This window comes from Paramormyrops kingsleyae, chromosome 4, assembly GCF_048594095.1.
Source record: "Paramormyrops kingsleyae isolate MSU_618 chromosome 4, PKINGS_0.4, whole genome shotgun sequence".
NCBI lineage: Eukaryota > Metazoa > Chordata > Actinopteri > Osteoglossiformes > Mormyridae > Paramormyrops > Paramormyrops kingsleyae.
Window position 1 is genome coordinate 23,406,125 of NC_132800.1, and position 18,488 is coordinate 23,424,612.

The window sequence follows — 18,488 nt, forward strand, 5'->3', positions numbered from 1 at the left end:
CCTGGAGAAGCATTTTACCTGCCGCTTTATCTTTCTGCATTTTTGGTCTGGTTTTAACCCTACCGTCTGTTTCCCTCTCCTGCTGCCATTCAGAGTGTTCTCCTTTCAGACAGACCTGGCACTGAGTGAGGATGTTGGCAGCTGTCTCCCACCGTCTGCGAGTTACCACCTTACTCCCGACTTCAGAGGGGCTGTTATCCCGCAAATACCGTGTATCCGTGGCTTATGCTCAAACACCCACTGATGTCTGAATGATTTCTTGAGCTTGACTCTGACACAAGGTATTTATATTCCACACACATGCATGCAACTTATGGAGTCTAGACCAGCATCACATAAAAATTATTTAATATGCAGATAAATTATTTTCCAATACAAGTTACAAATAAAAAATGAACCACATAAAACTGAAGTAGTGTTCGCAGGTCACCTTAGTCTAAAAATAATCCCTGGTTCAGAACTGATGGGCAATTTATAATAGCTGCCAATCAAACTACTGCAGCATCTAATTGTGCTTAAGCTGTGGAAAGTTTAAGATCGACAAACCGTGCGGAATTACAGGCTTGGCAAATACTGGTTTCCTAACAAATATTACAGTTAAACTGCCTGGTATACACATTAACGTCATTAAATTGGACATTTACATTAACAAGCGATGAAAGCTTCCTACTCTGTATTTGTCAACATATTTCAATGCATATAGAAAACTTACAGTTGCCAATCAAAATCAATTAAAATGATACTAACCAAATGACTAATAATTTTACTGATTGCTGAGGTAGTCTAGTCTGTGACTACTAAGTAACAGAGTCTCCTTAAACTACTGTCAAAAGAAGTGTGGCAGCATTTTAACTAAGATCTTATAGAGTTATTCAAGCTCACGTACCTCTCTTGAGGTCAGGTCTCTGATTCACTCACGTACCTCTCTTGAGGTCAGGTCTCTGACTGAATCACCATGTCATTTGTTCTACATTTGCACAATTTTGTCTGCCAAAGAAGCCAAAAAGATCTGTTCCACAAAAATCCCCAAAACCTTATTCTAACCGGTTCCAGATATCTGCATACCTTAAGTGAACCTCAGTGTAGACTTTTCTTAGATGTTCTACTCAGGCACCTTTGCACAGTGTGTCCAGAGCTTCTGGTTTTACTTTTAATATATGCAATGTAACTTTTAATCACAAAAAGTCCTACAGCTACTTCAAAGTGGTGACTAGATTCTTGGTGGCCTCTCTGATCAACATTCTCCTGCTCCTTTCATCAAGATCTTCCCCAGGTATAGCTGGGTGTCATCGCTCCTTTACATCCTAATGATGGTTTTTATGGTTTGATAAGTTTTAAAAGCTTTTAAAGATGTTATTGTTTATTGGCCTACTTTATTGAAGAGCCTGTTTTCTTGACTAATCACAATCATTATAGTTAAACACAGGTGCAGCCTAATTAGCTTCTTGTGTCACCTGGAAAGCAATTTATAACAGCTGAGATCATTATCAATGACTGGTACGGATGGACTGGTAGTGGATGGATACTTCTTCAAAAAAGGTCAGTTCATTTGTTACTTCTAATTAATTTTCTGAATATGTTTCTGGTTTTACATACCGTGGGTGAATAAAGGGGAGAATTATCTGAGGCAATATGTTTATGTCTTCCATCACCACTAACTTAATGACGGTTCAAAGTGATGTTTGTGACTAGCCAGGAGAACGCCGTACTCGAGGTGGGGCACGTCCTGGATGGGATGCCAGTCCATCACGACATGCACACTCACACATTATGTACAATTTAGGGTCACCAGCTTACTGAAAATGCATGTGTTTGGAGCGGAAGATCTATTCAAAGACAAGGAGTGTATGCTAACTGCACACAGAGCAAGGGTGGAATCTGTAGCCCTCGGCAAGCAAAGCTACACTTCGACCCACTGAATCACAAATCACTGTTAAATGTCACAATGTGAACAAGGTCTACTGTTTCATTGTAACAAAGCCCCTGAATTGTAAAGTATGTAGACTTTGTATCTATGCTGTATTTTCATTGCAAATTAAAATTGAACCGCTAGCTATTTCAAACCCACAATTAAGTATGTCTCGTAAATGTGTCAGGAGAGTGTGTTAGAACTTCGTGTCTCGCGCATTTTTCAAATAAGGTTGAAAGTGGTGTTTAAAAATAGCACTTTTCTCTGTTAAGTCCCAGAAAGAATTCGGATAAATTGATTAATTTATCTAGCATTAGTCATGTATAAGATACCCTGTATTAAGAAAGACATAAATCCGCAGATAGGTAGACAAACAGAAATTCCCACTAAAATATATTACACTTTATAGAAGCATTTGCTGCAATGCATACATTTTTTTTCACAACACCTCTAGCCTTGCACAGGCTGAAGTTCTGGAGGTGATTCCATGAGTGAGTACAGTATAATCTTAGGTAAAGTTCATTAATAACTCAAGCAAGCATTAAATTATGTCTCGCTGAGTGTAAATCTGGCTTCCTGTCAAAGGATAAATATTAGCTCCACCTTCCGAGTCCCTGATGCCCAGAGACACAAAAGGAGGAATGAGGTCCCAGGAACCTCTGAGGGTGTCAGTGGTCAGGTACGCTGGGACCTGAGGGGACATTGACCCAGTGTACAGCGTATAGTAACACGCTGAGCCAAGCCATGTCCTCAGCTGTGAAAGGCACCACGAGGGACATGATGGTGCCTCCTTTGGGCTGTGAAAGACCAGAAAGTGAATCTCGGCTCTGGACAGTACTTGTAGTTGGCATTAGCTGGGGCTCAGGCTGGTCTCCTGGCAGGCCTCCCACGCAGAGCTGGGGCTCAGAATGGTCCCCTGGCAGGCCTCCCAGGCAGAGCTGGGGCTCAGGCTGGACTCCTGGCAGACCTCCCAGGCAGAGCTGGGATTCAGGCTGGTTTCCTGGCAGGCCTCCCAGGCAGAGCTGGGGCTCAGGCTGGTCTCCTGGCAGGCCTCCCAGGCAGAGCTAGGGCTCAGGCTGGTTCCCTGGCAGGCCTCCCAGGCAGAGCTGGGGCTCAGGCTGGTCTCCTGGCAGGCCTCCCAGGCAGAGCTGGGGCTCAGGCTGGTCTCCTGGCAGACCTCCCAGGCAGAGCTGGGGTTCAGGCTGGTTTCCTGGCAGGCCTCCCAGGCAGAGCTGGGGCTCAGGCTGGTCTCCTGGCAGGCCTCCCAGGCAGAGCTGGGGCTCAGGCTGGTCCACTGGCAGGCCTCCCAGGCAGAGCTGCGGCTCAGGCTGGGCTCATGGCAGGCCTCCCAGGCAGAGCTGCGGCTCAGGCTGGTCTCCTGGCAGACCTCCCAGGCAGAGCTGGGGTTCAGGCTGGTTTTCTGGCAGGCCTCCCAGGCAGAACTGGGGTTCAGGCTGGTTTCCTGGCAGGCCTCCCAGGCAGAGCTGGGGCTCAGGCTGGTCCACTGGCAGGCCTCCCAGGCAGAGCTGCGGCTCAGGCTGGGCTCATGGCAGGCCTCCCAGGCAGAGCTGCGGCTCAGGCTGGTCTCCTGGCGCTTCAGACACCCTAGGCGAGGCGGCCCGGGGTCACTGCTTTCCATTTCGTCTTCCAAACCCACAGCAGTGGGGACACACTGTTTAACCCTCTTGTTGTGTTTGACAAATCACTGCTCATGAGGATGTCCTCTGTGGTTAACCAGAATCTGCAAACTCATCGCTAGGGATGATTCCGATTTTGCCCCACCCACATCTCCGATGGTTTCAGGAATCTTTATAATATGAGCGCTAAACGAACTGCCTGATAACAGAATCAGTCATGTGACTCACGATTTATCCAATCCTGCACCTTTTTGCTACATCTAGGTATTCTACCTGGGGTGAGGATGCACTGCACCTTTCCCTCATGTATGACCGTCGATGTTTCCCACTTATGATCTCAACGGGGTTGCTCTCCTCTTCATTAATCTCCTCTTAATTTCAGCGTCAAGTCTCTATACATATTTCCTGAAAACAACTGGCATGAAATAAATGCTGAAGTGGCTGCTTCCATGAGTGTTTTATCTGGGACACACTCAACTCACCATTATGATTCAGAGGTTTATTCATGACCAATGTTCACAATTTATCACCATGATCTATGCATCATACTGGCCATACCAGTGCAGCTCCTACACTTCAGTTATTTATGATGACGTTCGCTTTTTCATCTCTATGAAATAAATACAAATATATATTGTCACGGACGAAGGACTCAAGGACAGGCGTTTTTGCAAAATAAAAGGGGGTTTATTGAACTCAAAGAACAGGGACCGTGAACAAACTGGATCACAAGGGATCAAAACGGGAAGAGCGGAGCAAGAAAGGGTACAGGCAACATCTAGGGTTCAATCTCATTGATTGATAGGTACTTAAACACTAAGACTAACGCGTGGTAACAAGTAACAGGCCTGGTTCATCAGGGCCACATTTGGGAGGCACCATGAGGTTCAGGCACGTAAGACGTGAAATGCATCCTTCTAACCTGAAACTAAGAACTATTTCTGCAAAACATAATTTTACTCTCCATATCATATAATAATGTGATAATTGCATGATTTAAAACTCAGATTACAACCTGATTAGTTTTGCTCAATTGCGGCTCTTTGAATCACTTCTGCACACAGAACCGATCGTACGATGAGTGACGTTACATAAGCAAATCCGTCTCTTCCTACTTTTAATTGGCATGCTGCAGAGTTTTTAAAGTAGGCTTCAATAATGAGCAACATTTTTTTTTTTTAAAGAATTAAATAATTGTCTCATAATTATCACATTAAACAATGGGGAGTATCAGCTTAGAGCAAGATGTTAAATAGTATCCCAAGAAGCCAAATTTTTGTTAAATTTATGTTAATTCAGGCATTTATAGTTTGAACGCACTGAAAAGTGATTACAACCAATTGTTGGAGCTTACATGTAATTCTGTTTTCATAGTTGTTTTTAATATATTAACTCCAAAATGGATATATCTTCCCAGAATCATATATAAGCAACTTGTGGGATGAAAGACAGAAATCTACTGGTATGAATATATTTGATTCTTCTATTATGCCTCTGCTACCTTTCATACAGTATGACGACAAGAAAACTACCATCCGTAGCTACCAACTACATAGCCTGTCACTCACACTGCAAGCACAATAGCTACCACGGTGTAAATAGCATCGATTTTCAGTTACTTTGCTCCCTTTTAAGTGTTGCACTGCCTCGAAAAATCACTGCAGCTTTGACATCACTGAACTTGTTTTTCATCCTATTTCTAGCAGCACTCGCGTGTGCATTTCATGTGCAGAACGATTATTTGCGGCAACCACCTCTGCTAATATAAATATTCAGTTAATCATTCACCGCAATGCTCGTCTACTGATGCTTAAGGCGTCACACCATGTAGCAGCAGCATGAACAAAAAACAGCGACGTAAAAAGTTGCCCTTTGGTAGCGCACTTGCGGAGTGACCCAAACTGTGCCTGTTCAAATTAAGAAAAGTCGTTTGTGATGGGGACAACTATGGAGAAAAATATTTTGTAATCAACAAGGACCCTTAGATGTCAGGTCTGTTGTGTCGGCAAGCAGGCGAGCGGGGAAGCAGGCGTGTCGAGCCGGTAATACGAGATCCACAAAACAACGATAGACTAACATCAATGACGGATCTGGGGAACACTGACTCAGTCACGGACTAAATACACGGGATAGGCAGAAAATAACAGGCAACAGGTGATGACAATCGGGAAGTAATATGAGGTAACGAGGGGGGCGTGGCACACACGAGGATCGGACGAGCCGGGCGTGACATTAGAGTGAATTAAACTAACATTTCACTAGACTAGTCTGTTATGGGAGAAGTTGCAGAAGCAGTGCTGTGCAAGGTTCAGAGTCAGTGAAAATATCGACCCTTTATACACACTAGGGATGGGAATATTAGGCAAAATCACTGTTGGAAGGCTAGGAAGTATCAATGAAAATATTTATTTCAAAACATAATGCAGCATTACTAATTTTTGCAAAAGGAGAAGCATTAAAAAGTAATTTGGATAAGTTAAATTGAAACTGAGATGAATTTAAACTGAAATGCTTCTCTCATTTATATGATACTCCATTAATTAAATTGTATAGAAAATTAGATGTTTTCAGCGAAATGATAACTTAAAACATTAAATGTAGCCTTGAAACTAGGGTTGATATTGTAAAAATTCTCATTGCGATACATTTGCCATAAATGTTACAATATTTATAAAACAAGATAGGAGTAGAAAATTAACCCAAAATAAACTACAGCCGAATCTAATCTAGAAGCTAACCTGGGGTGAATTTTTCAGCCCACTGCCAGTATTTGTACTAAAGCTTTTTACATCTTTGGATCTATGCTATGCGCTTTGGTGCATCTGTTCTTATATGATTTTGTCATACTTTCATATTTCAGTTTCCTTTTTTTTTAATGCATGGTCACGTGACTGATGTCGTACCTTCGGTAGCCATCGTAAGCCGTTACGTACATTGTTGTAGATGACCTTTGAGACATTTTACACACAGATTATCTGCTGCAAATGCTCCCGAATTAATATCGGAATGGATTGAAAATGATGACCGTAAGGATGAGAATGTAGAGTTTGATGACAACAGCGATGTATCAGAGGCGGATAATGTAGAAATCGATGACAGCCGTGAAGACATCAGTATTCCAGTACATATTGAAGAAGATTTCATGTTGAACATAGTAAAAATGAAGTAATTCACCAAATATGGGCTAATTTTGTGATACTCAAACCCCCAGCTTCACTCTCACCTGTTATGTATGTTGGTATGTCTCACAGGGGAGGAAGATGGGATACGTGTAAGGAAGTCTGTACTTATACTTGTAAAAATGATAAATAAAGCATTATTCGATTTCATAACTGGTAGGGTATAATTAAGAAGCTTGGGTGGTGGATTTTGACCTCAGAATCTCTAGCATGTGTCTCTGTGGGAAGCTGCTTTGCGTCAGAACTTGTCAAGTCTAGCAGATACCGTATGTGGCTCATATGCATGACGCTACATGAGCTAAAGTACTAAATGGCCGTATCGCTTTATCAATTTCCCATTAGGTTTTATTCTCGTCCTTAAATGACAGATCTGATGTGAAATTAATTTAATTTATATGGCAAAGCAAGATGACCTCCTCAATGAAGCAGCCAATGAATGATTTATAGAGTGTGCTCAGACCAGGGTAAATGGACAGGACCCAGTAAGTGATGACCAAGATGAAATAAGGCATTTGCAGTAAATTGTAACAAATTAAAATATATATTGGCATATTAGGTATATGGGCAGCACAGTGTGTAGTATTATCTACATCTCCTGGATTGCATGTTTGAACCCCAGCGCACTGTGTTAAGTACGCACATAGACACTGACAAACAATACGGGGTAAATACAGAGACGATTACTTACTTACCTTACTTAAAGTCTTTGGGCTTTGGGAATATGCAATCTTCAGCCAGCGACAGAACAGAGGTGGAGGTTTTTAAGGCCGATTACAAATATAACTCATTTTAAAGTTTCAGTACTCAATTTTCCCATTTAATGTCATGGTTGATAATGCTTAATTAAATATGCATTACATGTGTAAACAAGTTCTAAATGCTGAGCTGACATTCAGTTTATGACAATCGGGCTTTCTACACTTGATGAGCCAATCATCGTGTTAAAGGGCCAGTCCGTGCTTCAGCGACCAACTCATAATTCAAATCAGTGCCTTTGAACTAATTATCAGTCATTGCTTGTCAGCACAACATTTGCAAAAAATTACACAATGGACTCCAGCAATTACTCCAGCTGCTTGATTACTTACCCTTATTCTATGCTGCATTTACTTTCTGACCTCTTAATAGCTTCCTGGCTTTTACATCCAGGAACTTTGCCGTCATTTGTTCTTCCATATGCATTTTATTCTGCTATTAAGTTAATAAATTGAATTAATTCATGGTTATAGCAGTTACCCGTGTGTCTTGCTGAAGCTGAGGGGGCGAAGTACTTTGTTCCATCCCATGGAGACTTGATTGTTAAGTATAGATAAGGCCAGTTGGGTAGGATTTGAGTTGGAATGTGTAAGAATCCTGAACTTTGGTAATTTAAGGCTTTGGGGCGACACCATTGTGTATGGGTCACAGCCACGGGCTTGGAGTAGGACTTTAACGCCTTTGTGGGAGCGTGCCTTTGTGTTCGGTGTCTTTTTAATTTGTTTCTTGCTGTCCGCCGTTGAACTTGCCTGCATTCTGATGTGGCCTCGGCCTTTTGCTAGGTTCATTTTTTTAAGCAATAAAAGTTAACTTAGGTGTGCTGAGCCTTCACCTCACAGGCTATATCACTACTGAAGAAAGCAAAGTACCTGGGATGAAGCACCATGTGACCCGGCCAGATCTGGAATATATATATATATATGGGGGGGGGGGGGGGGGGGTCCGTAGACCATCCTGGAGGCTACGGGCACAGAGCAGGGAACAGTCCAGGCGCCAATCCAATGCAGGGTTCACTTACATTCATTCACACATACACACCTGCGGGCAATTTGGGAACTCCAATTCAGCTCTGAGAGCCAAACCTTAAAACCAGCACTGTACATATACTGTATTTCATGCATTTAGGAGTTACAAAACTTTTCGTGTCATCTGCTGGCATTCGGGTGTCGTCCGAAGCTCTTTTGCAAAACTCCCACAGAATTTCCCATTTAGTTTCTTACGCATGTGCGTGTGGTGCCCAGTGTCAGGCACAGGGCAGGGGTTTGGGGCTGCGTGTGTGTGTGGTGCCCAGTGTCAGGCACAGGGCAGGGGTTTGGGGCTACCTTTCCACTGAGAGGGGTGATAAATTGGCAGCCTCATCCATCATGGCTAACGCAGCGACCAAAACGTCAGGATTACGCCACATTGGCCAGTGCTTCATTCTTCTGCGAGACAATGAACAAACTCACACCTGAAAATCGTACAAGAATTGCCTGGAAAAATACAACAGCGAGGGCAACTAAGGCTAATGATCTGGCCTGGCCAGTCTACTGTATCCCGCAGGACATGTAAGGGATGAACAGGACAAAGAGTTAAAGCAAAGCAAGCCACATGCACCCTGCATGTCTAAGAACATCTGCAGAAGATAAATCAGACCATTTCCTGCTGAAACATGTTAACCAAGTTCCTCAGGATCGTGAAACTCTTATCAGCGCAAATTCTGGCTATTTTGAGCGATCGATTTTCTGGAGAAACTTCTCCGGTTCTCCATGTGCTTTGTATTGCATATTGTAATATGTATTTCAATTCCAAACATGTACTGGACAGAAATTATGTAAAATTTTACAAAATGTCTAGCGTCCAGCGAGTAAACTGTAACACTGGTTGGCTCTGGAGATTCAAAGTTTGAGATTGATTGTCATTGTTGACAGTGAAATGTGTTCTCTGCATTTAACCCATATGTGACATAGCAGGGGGCAGCTAATTCAGCACCCGGGGAGCAGGGCTTGGGGGCGGTACCTTGCTCAGGGTACCTCAGTGGTACCTTGCTGGTCAGCAATCTTTCAATTACAAGTGCACTACCCTAACCATTAAGCCCCCACTGCCCACAATTACATATAGCCATTTAATTGAGGAACACATTTCCAAAATTATTATTTTTTTGTTGCTTTTGAGAAGAGACTGTCAATGACCTAAAGTTGTGCTTTCTGATCATATGTTCATATGTGCTGGAAACCAAAAACTCACTCAGTCCTGGTACTGTACAAACCAACAAAGAACTTTAGTTAAATTTCCAAAGTTCATTAAGTCCACGGACACTTTCTCAAAAAAGGTACCGTGAGTGAGTTGTGTAAATGTGCTCTTCAATTCTGGACCAGATTCATGATGAAATAAGTTCATATACAAATCTGTTGAATTAGTTAAAATTAGCTTTGCACTGTTATAAAGAATAAATAAGGAAGTCAAAAAGAAAAATCACCACTCTATTTAAGGAACAACTCACGAAGGGCACCTGCAGTTCTATTTAGCGGAAGTCATAAAAAGAATGTAAAAAGGAGATATTCCAGAATTAACCCTCTCCATGACAACCTGGCAGACTCTGCCTTTCACGTAACCATTCTGTTTTCCAGGCGTAATGAGTCTGACACTGTTGACTTTTGAGAGTGCAGGATGAATCAGAATGCATCATGGGAAAAATATAATTTCCAGATTTTAATGGGTCAAGCCAACAATAAAAAAGTAGTTTATTTAGGGAACACAGCATAAAAATAATTCAGGAGTATAAAACCCTGAAAGTTGTGGAACGTTAGAAAGAAAAGGCCATTAGGTTTTTGTAAAGAAAGCAAAAATAACTCTGTGTATGTATATGTGTTTATATATATATATATATATATATAAGAATTATAAAAGCAGAGTGTCATTTTGCTCCATTAATCCTTATATAACAAAACTGCATAAAAATATTTATACTGACTATTTTAAGACTTTTGACTAAATTCCAACCAGTTTGGCAGAATGCAGGTATTTTCTCTCTGAGCTAAAAACTTGTTCATTAATTCATATTATCCTTTTCCAGACTTTAATTTTTCTTGGACTGAGGTCAAAAATAGCCCCTATCGTAATCAATATGTACACATTTGCCTTTGTCAGTGTCAGTGCCTGTCACTTTAACTGATCCTCAAATCCATTGCGGAAGCCAATGATTGTGAGGAAGAAAGGTTTTCAGATAGCAGGTGGACTACCTTTTGACTGAGGAATAATCAAGCTTTTCTGGTTAATCTAGACCATCCAGAAAATTTAGACAAGCAATGGCTGAGAGTATAAATAACCGTAGTTGCCTTATGGGTTAACTATATAGACTATACTAATAAAGCCAGATGATTTAAAAATGATACTTTTCTAGCATAAAGTAAAAAAAAAAAAAAACTTTCATAATAAATAACGAACTCTCAATTGTTCTAAATATATTCAGCAAAGTTGCCCATGTGATATATAATTATTCTCTACTTTGAGGCTGGACTGAATATATGTACAGTAGCTCGAGTGATACTTGGTAACCATAGGACACCTGTCCAGGGACCTGTGTGATGGGCTCTTCATAGACAGATTCACGTCCTCCAATCAAAAGTGTTTCTATTAGGTCCTCTTCCAAAGGCTAGTATCCACCCACATTAAATAAAAATATTCTTGTTAGAAAAATCATTATTTCAGATCATATATTTTTTTTTAGAAATTACTTCCCCACATAGACAATTTATTAATGGTTAAAAAACAGTTGTTTTAATACAGATAGTGAGGCCCTTCTTGACATAGAAATACTCTAGCCTTGGTATACAGTATGTAGCGGTTCTACTGAATACATGAGATGTACAGTCAAAGTACGACGTATGTGAAGCCTTACTTATCTGGTTTTCTGCATGAATTGGTCATAAAAATCTGATCCTCATCTAAATCACAGGTACTGATATACACAATGAGCTTAAGCCAATAATGCACAAAAAATTCTCTTTCATGTCTTTATTATACAAATGCATTCAACGTTGAGAGTGGTAGTGGAAAGAGTAAGTGAACCTTTGGATTTATTAACTGGTTGACCCTCCTTTGGCAGCAATGACCTCAACCAGGCGCTTCCTGTAACTGCAGGTCAGACCTGCACATCATGCAGGGGGAATTTCAGCCCATTCTTCCCTGCAGAACGGCCTTAACTCCTCCGTATTCTTTGGTTGTCTTCTGTGTGTGGCTCTCTGCAAGTCACAATAGGACTGAGATCTGGGCTCTGACTGGGCCACTCCAAAGGCAGATTTTGTTCTTCTGAAACCATTGTGCTGTGGATTTGCTGCGGTGTTTGGGGTCATTGTCCTGTTCCATCACCCAGCCTCTTCTGAGCTTCAGTTGATGGACAGACACCTTCACATTATCCTGGATAATGTGTTGATAAACTTGGGAATTCATTTTCCCCTCAATGATAGCAAGCTGTCCTGGTCCTGACACAGCAAAGCAGGCCCAAATCATGATGTTCCCTTCACCGTACTTTACTGTAGGGATGATGTTTTGATGTTGATATGCTGTGCCCTTTTTACACCAGATGAAGTTCTGCTTGTTCCTCCCAAATAGTTCAATTTTGGTTTCATCACTCCAGACAACATTTCCCAGGACCATTGTGGAGTGTCCAAGTGCTCTATTGCAAACTTCAGGTATGCAGCAATGTTCTCTTTGACAACAGTGGCTTCCTCCTTGGTGTCCTGCCATGGACTCCTTTCTTGTTCAGTGTTTTGCGTTCATGTGTTGAATCATGAACAGAGATGTTACCCGGTTCTAATGACTTCCTCATGTCATTCGATGTCACTCTAGGGTTCTTCTTTACCTCACTGATGACTTTGCATTGTGCTCTTGGGGTCGTCTTGGTAGGGCGCCCACTTCTAGGCAGAGTAGCCACAGTAACAAATTGTCTCCATTTATAGACAACTTGCCTAACAGTAGACAGATGAATATCTAATATATCTGAGATGACTTTGTAACCCTTTCCAGCCTTATGTAAATTAACAATTCTTAATCGTAGCTCTTTTGTGCGAGGCACGATTCCCATCTGGATATGCTTCTTTTCCAAAGCTCAAACTCAAACTTTTCAGCGTTTTTCATCAATCAAAGTAATTCTAGGCCACACCTCTGACCTCTTTTCATTAAATGGACTCCAGGTTTGCTAAATTCTGACTGCAATGAGCTTTTTAAAAAGTCTTTAGCTTAGGGTTGACTTACTTTTTCCAACCTTCAGTTTCACAGTTTGAATGAATCATTCAATATGATCAAAAATTCTCTGAAAAGATGTGTATCTTTAATTTTAGGAGACTGTGTTTGTTCATTATTGTGACTTACAAGGAGATACGACCATTTTTTATATGGGAATTATGCATTAATATAGTAAATTCCAGCAGATTCACAAACTTCTTACTTTGACTTCATAAAAATATAACAAGTAATATTAATTTCCACTACAGTGTGTGAAGTCATTGAAAATCCATATTCGTAAAGTGAAAAGGGAGTTACTAACCCATGACCCTATTGTAAAGCATACAGATCTTCTTTGCCTAACAAAAAATTCTTCAGACTTTCAGAAGAAGGTTTTATTAAATTAGATTCAGCTGAACATTCAGTGAAAGCCAAACATTTTACAGTAAAGGAAAAACATGGTCTGAGGCTTAGAGGTCAGTATCAGAAAAGACAACATCTCAGCCCTGAGGAATTAAAAAGGAATAAGCAGCAGATATATAGAAAAAAATTTACATTTTAACAATAAAATAACCAAAGAAAGCATATTAACAGCTTCTTTGATTGAGCATCAGAAGGTCCAGAAATGGAAATGCTGAGAGAGACAGACACCATAGAATACTGACCTCGATAATTAAGATTTTATCCTAAATCTCACCTTGAAAATGTTCTTGCTATATTAGCGGATGCTGTACTCAGGTTAACCATCATTACTGAAAATACGAATGTCCTGACAGCTTGATATTAATCCAGCCGCCTTCAAATTGTATATCCCAGTTAGGGTGACAGGGGAAACTGGAACCTATCCCATAATACACAGGGCACAAGGCTGGTGTACATGCCACACCAGAAGCCAGTCCTGAGATATAAAGCACAGTCAGTTACATGTACGCGTTGGAACTACTGAAATAGAGACACTTTCTCAAACATCTGCTGTGGATAAAAATGCACGAGGTACAATTCAGCAATTTACTCATCTTGAGTGGACTTGTGCAGAGATAACAGTTATTGAGGTCAGTTATTGTACCAGCAATGTTCCATCGTCCTTAAAAAAAAGTTTATAAAGGACATGTTGTGCTGTCGTCCCTTTCAGCTGTCCCCTCAATTCTCCTAAATGTACCATGACTGATTTCTAAGGACGCATATAACCATTGAGCAGCTAGTGCCATGAAATGTTATGGCTATGGAACAGAAAAATCCTTTACAAGAGCAGGAAACAAATCAATTATAGTGGAGTGAAGAGCTGAATTATGATGAGACATAGAACACATTGTTGTTGTTGTTCTTCTTATCATTATTATTATTATTATTATTACTACTACTAGTACTATTACTGTTTACTGAGGGTTGGGCATAGGCTAACTGTGTAGCACTTCCCGCTTTGGGGCCCAAATTCTAGGTCTCCTTGGGTAAATGTTCACATTCTGAGTTTCATGAGTTTCTCCTCATGTTTGTTTCGAGTTCGTGCAGTTTCTATTGGCATTTCTACATCTCCCATAGTTTGTTAGCGTGTGTGTGAGTAATATTACGTCTTGCTAAGGACTAGTATTCCACTCTGAATATGCTCCTGGTTAATGGTGGACGCAGCCTGAGATACAGGCTCCAGGCTGGACCTGTTACAACGATCGATGTACTAGATAACCATCGGGAAGACGAATGTGCAAGTATGATTTGTCTGTCGGTGCGTGATTATCAAACGTGTCGATCGCAACGAAACAGTGGCACGTGTTTCAGAATCCCTGCAAACTGTGCTGTGAGCGAGCAGTTGCGTTTTCATTTACAGGTGATTCATGTCCAGACGTAAGCCACAAAGGAGCTGAGATCCCAACAGCAGCTAAATTTGTTTGATCTCCGTTTTTAATGTTGGGAAGAGATATGGCTGACACCGTGGGGCATGAGGGATATCACCACGGACAAACATTAATTACCTCTCAGGCCTACCCTATGGTCAAATTGACCGCAAAGGCACATGTCAAGCTTTTCTCATAGTAACGTAATTATTGTAGTAGCGCGTAAGAGTTAAATTCAACATCAGGGTGAAATGAACAATAATAACCCAGGCGACAGAAAACACACAGGAGTGACGTACAAGATTCTCACAATCCAGTTTAGTTAATGATATGGAATCGAAAGAAAAAAAAAGTTTTATGTCAAAAGCAAATTGTGGGGATCCTGTATATTTTGGGTGGGAAATGCCTTCCTGCTCCTTACAAACAGAAAGTCTGTTTGTCTCCTAGCTGGACATCCAGATAGAAGCAGCACAACCGACTGAAAAGCATCACACCAGCCACCAGTGCACATGCAACTTTTAAGAGGAACATAATATTAAGTCCACAGTTTTGCTCCCTCCAAATTCCCAACGAACATGTATCAGGTATTTGTTGTACTTGATTGTTGGTTTCAGGTCTTCTGGGTTCTGGGAGAGAACAAAAATGTGCATTGTCTGCGGGTTCTGGGGACCTGGGTGGAGAAACACTGTTCCACACAGTATTACTATAAAATAACATAAGAAATGCAACCACAATACATCTAGAGATTTGATATCAAATATATATGCTTATAGAAGAACATGGCATTACGTTTACCAAAGAAATTACAGGAGTTGCTATATTTCCTTGATCCAAGTAAATGGTTAGAAGATGGATGGCTGATGCTGTGTGAATGTGAAGGATGCAGTCAATGTCATCAGAGTGAAGCTCATTCATTTATTAAGGTTATTAATGATAGATCAAGGATGTTTTGCTTAAAAACTGAGGGTGTTGCAGAATGTTGATGGGCATACAGCTTTAGGATATTGATGACCAATCTAGAAATGTTATGTTCCCTCTAAGGCAATCGTCCAGCTCTCGCTTTGCTAGATACTATGCAGTGACATACAGTATGTAGGGTATGTAAGAGGGAATTACAGCGTAATGTGTCTGGCTGTCAATTCAGTCACATGGTAAAACTACTAATTACTCTGTCTGTCAGAAATACTCTTGATAATGAAGCTAAATGGCATGTGCATGACGCTAAATGTTTACATGTGAAATGAGCGGCGCAATTCACTGAGGCTTAACTAGAATCCATCCATCCATCCATCCATTTTATATAACTGATTGTCCTGTGCAAGGGGTTTGGAGCCTATCCGGGAAAACCACGAATGCAAGGCGGGGAACGGCCCAGGATGGGGCAACAACCTGTCGCAAAGACTTCAACTTATTAGCAGTAATAGTAATACATAAATCATAAACTGTATACTTTTTATAACAAAGGTCAATGCAAAGTTTTTCAGCCGGACTGTTATGTATTCATGTGTAGTGCTTTGGAAATATACTGACTGTATATATTCTGACAGCAGTAAGATATGGAGGACAATGACACCACACTGGAAAATTATATTTTGGGATAAAATTCACAGCTTAACCTAGAACAGATTAAACTCCAGGGCTTCCGATACTGCAGTTGAAGTTTCACATGCGGCCCAACAAACACACTGAGGTTAAATTGTTATGATTTTGCATGTTGAATGCATTCAATATGTACCACAGTCACAGAATGACAGCGAAATATATTAAAAACTACTAATACCCAAGTGCTGGTATAGTGAAGTTATGTTTATGGGTGATATAGTTATTGTTATTGAACAAATTACCATACCATTGTTTTTTTATGAAAGCTCTGATTGTCTTATTTCATGTTAGACTTTCATTCGGGCGAAGCTTACATCAGAAATGCATGTAAAATGGTGACACAGATTCCTGTTTGACTTTGCAGCTGTCACAACAAAGGGTTACCCTGGGGTCACTCACATCAGGAAGTTGCCAAAAGCTTTGTGATGTACTGAAGAATGACTGCTAAAACGCTTACTCCCGGCTCATGAATCTCAAGGAGTGCTGCTGCTTTTCTGTGCTGTAAAGTCAGTGTGTTATCTGTGACTTATTTAGGCTCTTTGTTTTGCTGAAAAATGGCTGCAAGTCGTGGATAACAGAACTTCAAGTATGCCAAAGCAAATCAACGACTTATTTACTTTAATTTCCCCGCAATTTAAATCAATATGGAACACAATAAATTAAGATAATGAATTAGCTTAAACATTTCTTTCTTTTTTGTTTATAGTCTATTTACACTATCGACAGATATGCAAATGCAGTTAATTATGCAGTAGATACTAGCAGATCCAGTAATAAAACTATTAATTAAGTTTTGATCTAGTTTTGTTACAATTGGCTGAAGCAGGTATACATTTTATTGACTTTACTTTCAACAAGCAAGGCTTAACGCATCAATCACACTATGAACACTATGGCACTGAATTACGAGGCAAAGATGGGAAACGAAACAGAATACAGACAAATACCCAAGCTAAACACCACGCCAATGAAATGGCTAATGACTTGGTGTTTCTATCTCCTTTCACAGCCCCAGGTCTCAGTAACAGTAACGTGTGATGTGGCCCTGGGGATTAACCCCTTGCTGTGTCAACGAGTTCAATTGCTGAGAGAACTTACATCGTAGACACAGCACCAGGAGCCCTGGAGGAAAGGCAAGTAGTATCAGACTGTCATGGGAGGTCCCTCTGGGGCAGGATGCATGGTGAACTGGATGGTGCTGATGTAATTGTCTGAGCAGATCTGGGTCGAGGATGTCACGTTGAGGAATTTAGGACCTTTCCTTAACTTATTAATGGTGTAACCTTTGAGATTAAGAGCTAGCAGGAGATTAGAGTGGATCATTTACCATTGGTTATAGAAGTGACACAAGTTTGATGGTAGTTTGTGTCACGCTGGCGGCTGCACGTCATCAGAGACACGCCCCCTTAGCTACTTAAACCTCGCACGACCATCATATTGTTTGTGATGCAATCTCCGAGCGACTTCTACCTTTGTCTTTGTTTCAGCTCCGATCCGCCCGGCCTTCCCTGCTCCCCCTTCCTGCGCCTCCTGAACCTTCCTGCTCCCGTCCGACCCAGCCCCAACCTTCCCTGGTGTCACCTCCCCATGTGTCCTGTCAGCGTCTTCGGACGGACCTCTCGGCTTTCGGACTCCCCTGCACTCGCCTCGACTACGGCTTTGCTTTCCCCTCTGGCTTTGATTACTCGCATCGGACGGATATTGGCCGTGACCCTTTTTGTTCTTTGGACTTTACTTTGGATCTCCCCGATAAAACCGTTTGGACCTTCCCTGAGTGTTCTGTCGTAGTTAGAAAATAAAAGGATTGATTCATTATTCAATTGCATATTCATAGTTCATGATCCTTAATTCAACTGAGGTTCCCAAAGTTCTTCCATGGTATGAAGAGTTTCAAGTCAAAAAAATGTTACCTGGCTGACCTGTTCATCGTGACAGCACTGCTCCCACGGCAACCTCTGATGTGTCAACCTCTATAATAAATGGCTTGGAGGCATCAGGTTGGACCACAATGGGAATAACGGTAGAAAAGTACTCGTTGCAGGCAACCAGGCTGCTGAATTTGACATTTAGCTCCCTTGAGGACCTCGGCGATAGGGGCTGCTATAGAACTACACTTTTCTAATAAATCTTAGGTAAAAGCAACACCTTTGTAGCTCTCTTTTCACATTTGTAGCACCTTACAGTACTTACTTTATGCATCTGTCCAGCTTATGCTGGGTCTATGGTATTTAACTCAGTCTTTATTTGCTTGGCAAGAAGACATTGAAGTGTTTATACACTTCATTGACGTTTCTTTCTACAAACCGACCTAAAACAATGCTCCAAAACTCATCCACAAACATCTGAAAGTACCACGACAGGAACAGAGCAG

The 18,488-nt window shown here is 41.2% G+C and overlaps 1 long non-coding RNA gene across 1 annotated transcript; it reads left to right on the forward strand.

The window, feature by feature from the left end:
- The first annotated feature begins 1,505 nt into the window (after positions 1-1,505).
- On the forward strand, positions 1,506-17,871 carry LOC140589030 (uncharacterized). The gene is made up of 3 exons (XR_011990216.1): positions 1,506-1,539; positions 17,127-17,250; positions 17,605-17,871. It is a non-coding gene; the product is annotated as an uncharacterized lncRNA (long non-coding RNA).
- The last annotated feature ends 617 nt before the right edge of the window (positions 17,872-18,488 follow it).